Raw genomic sequence first — 3,419 nt, 5'->3', positions numbered from 1 at the left:
CTTAAGCTACCATACTGAAGCTAGTCAGTGATTCACTAATACTGCAAAAGATGCTTTCTGTTAGCGAGAGTGGTTTCTTCCTGTTAACTGGGTAAGAATCAGACTTTGAACAACAGGGAACAATCAATTGATATTTCAGCATGAATCCGAGGCATATTTTACTTTTGGGTATGTCCATCAGAGGGTGTTTAGCCAGAAGTACTCATCCTAAAAGATAAGTCTTCCATTTGATTTAGAATTTTCTACCTTGGAGGCTTTGGACCTTTTAGAGATAAGGCACATCTCAGATCTTTCCATATTTCGATTTGCAGCAGGGATGGCGAGGCTTGCTATCACCCCTTTCTTTTCTTTTAGAAGGAAAAGAAAAAGATAAACACACATTGTTTCAGACTTTTCTGACACCTAATCCTAGAAAATATCTTTATATATACACATTCCTAGCCGACGATGACAAGAATGAGAGCCTCAAGGAGCAGGCCAGAGCTCACCATTATACTTTTATACTCGTGTATATTAAGTATAAACCAATGACGTTTCAACAAAGGAGTTTTGTAGTTATTTATTTTAAAGCTACAGTACCTCAGAACTCCTTGGCAATAAATAGCTTGTCTGTCTCAAGTCCTGCTTCCCAGAGGGAGCTCGGTAGGAGCCTGGCCCAGGCCGTGAGGTCCGGCACGGCGCGCCCTGGTGAGGTCGGGTGGCCGGACAGTCAGAAATCGTCGACCTTGCTCTTCCTGTACTTGAGCATGTAGTCCATGCCCTGCGCGGAGTCCTATATCTTCTTCTTCTTTTTTTTTTTTTTTTAAATTATTTTTTTTAATATTATTATTTGGAGGCTAATTACTTCACAACATTTCAGTGGTTTTGTCATACATTGATATGAATCAGCCATAGATTTACACATATTCCCCATCCCAATCCCCCCTCCCACCTCCCTTTCCACCCGATTCCTCTGGGTCTTCCCAGTGCACCCGGCCCGAGCACTTGTCTCATGCATCCCACCTGGGCTGGTGATCTGTTTCACCATAGATAGTATACGTGCAGTTCTTTTGAAATATCCCACCCTCACATTCTCCCACAGAGTTCAAAAGTCCCATATCTTCTTGAGCACCTCACACTCCCGCTCATTGGCCCGCTCCAGCTCCAGCCTCATGTTGCAGCGCACAAGGGCCTTGGATTCCTCCAGCACGACGCGGTTGCAAGAGGCGAGCTCCTTGATGCGAACCATGACTTCCTGGGTGAAGGTCCCAGGCCAGAACACCTGGGAGACCAGCCCTTTGCCGCATGCCTCCTGTGCTGTTAGCTTCCGCCCTCTGAACAGCATTTCGTTGGCAGATGCTCCTCCCATAATCTTGGGGAACATGACGGTGGAAGAGCCGTCTGGACTCTGTCCGAAGGTGGTAAAGGGTGTCTGGAACCATGCCTTCGTTGGCCCAGACCACATCACAGAGAGGCAGGATGGATGCTCCTAGCCCAATGGCTGGGCCATTCACAGCTACGACAATAGGCTTCTTGAACTGGATGAAGCTGTTCATGAAGTTTCTGATGGCCTCAGCCATTCTGGCGCTCTCCCTCTTGCGGTCATCAGGCAGGCGCTGGATGAAGTAGAGGAAGTCCAGGCTGCAGCAGAAGACACTGCCCATAGCGCTGAGCAACACCAGGTTGCTGTCGTCGGCGTTGGCCATGCTCAGCGCGCTCTGCAGCTCCTTCAACACCTCCGGGTTCAGCGAGTTATTCTCGGATTACTTGGTGGACAGCAGGATGTGGGTGAAGCCATCCTGCTTCTGGACCACGATGTCCTGGTACCAGTAGGTGCTCTCCCTCTGCCGCACACTGAAGCGCAGCTGCTTGTCAAAGGGCTGGTCTCGCCTGTCCTTCATGAACTTCTTCTTCCCAGCTTTCACGCCCATGACTTAACGTCTGCAGGGGGCTCATGCAATTGGCCATCAGCGCGTCCACCAAATTGGACGTGCCATTCCCTTTCATGGCCAGCCGTGTGGCCATGGCGGCCTTCACAGGGCCCGACGCCCGTGGCAACAATTGGTGTATCCAGGCCGGCTCCCCATCATCACCGGCTCTCCCCCCGGGCTCAATAGGTCCCTGATCCGCTTCTCGGCCGCCGCCTCTGGGGCCGCTGTGTCTTCTGGCCCCTGCTCCATGGGGTCTGCATTCTTGGGGCTCTCGTCCTGAAAGCTGTCCAGCACAGTCCCACTCTTTATGGGGCTCTTGGGCACGAGAATCCTGTTGCCCAACCAGGCCAGGTCTATGTTCTTGTAGGTGGCCTGGCCCTGCGTGGAGCTCTTCTGGAAATTCTGGCTGGTGGTAAACAGTGGTGTGCTCTTGGCCTCATGCTCCTTGTCCACCACTAGGGCCTTGGGGGCGGCCTTGGAGAAGCTGCTGTTGGTGAATCTGGAGATCTGATTCTGGCCGTTGTTTGGGGTGGTCTGCTTGGCTCTAGTGAGGTTGCCCTCCTTCTGCTTCCCGGTGTGGTGCTGATTGAAGTCTTGGATGCACTCCTCGCAGCTCACTAGGTGCTGATCTGGCTCCCATGTGGCATCCTCCCTGCCGTAGCCTTTCCACCAAACCAAATACTCCATCTTCCTTTTCTTGTTTTACCTCTTGTCAATGATCCTTTCAACCTCATACATATCCACGGAGACCATGGCTCCCCGCTCTTGGCAGGGCCAGTGAGGCAACCCTGGTCATTTTGAAGACTCCCAGTGGTCTGCTCCAGAGTCCCTGAATACCACTATATGTAGGGGACCACACCCTTATGATTATGAGGTCAGTAAGTCCATTCCCCAGCATTTATTGTTTGTAGACTTTTGGATAGCAGCCATTCTGACTGGCATGGTTTTGATTTGCATTTCTCTGATAATGAGTGAGGTTGAGCATCTTTTCATGTGTTTGTTAGCCATCTGTATGTCTTCTTTGGACAAATGTCTGTTTAGTTCTTTGGCTCAGTTTTTGATTGGGTCTTTTATGTTTCTAAAATTGAGCTGGAGGCGTTCCTGGTATATTTTTAAGATTAATTCTTTGTTGATTCATTTGCTATTATTTTCTCCCATTCTGAAGTCTTTCTTTCACCTTGCTTATAGTTGCCTTTGTTGTGCAAAAGCTTTTAGCTTTAATTAGGTCTCACTTGTTTATTTTTGCTTTCATTTCCAATATGCTGGGAGGTGGGTCATAGAGGATCCTGCTGTGGTTATGATGGAGAGTGCTTTGCCTATGTTTTCGTCTAGGAGGTTTATAGTTTCTAGTCTTACATTTAGCTCTTTAATCCGTTTTGAGTTTATCTTTGTGTATGGTGTTAGAAAGTGTTCTAGTTTCATTCTTTTCTAAGTGATTGACCAATTTTCCCAGCACCACTTGTTAAAGAGGTTGTCTTTTCTCCATTGTATGTTATTTCCTCCTTTTTC

The 3,419-nt window shown here is 48.6% G+C and overlaps 1 pseudogene; it reads right to left on the bottom strand.

Moving 5' to 3' along the window:
* Nucleotides 1-1,084: 1,084 nt before the first annotated feature.
* LOC133053705 (chromodomain Y-like protein) lies at nucleotides 1,085-1,910 on the bottom strand (annotated as a pseudogene).
* Between the last annotated feature and the right edge of the window lie 1,509 nt (nucleotides 1,911-3,419).

Source organism: Dama dama, unplaced genomic scaffold (genome assembly GCF_033118175.1).
Source record: "Dama dama isolate Ldn47 unplaced genomic scaffold, ASM3311817v1 ptg000174l, whole genome shotgun sequence".
Lineage (NCBI taxonomy): Eukaryota > Metazoa > Chordata > Mammalia > Artiodactyla > Cervidae > Dama > Dama dama.
Note: the sequence above shows the minus strand (reverse complement) of the source record. Positions and strands in the feature narration are given on the sequence as shown.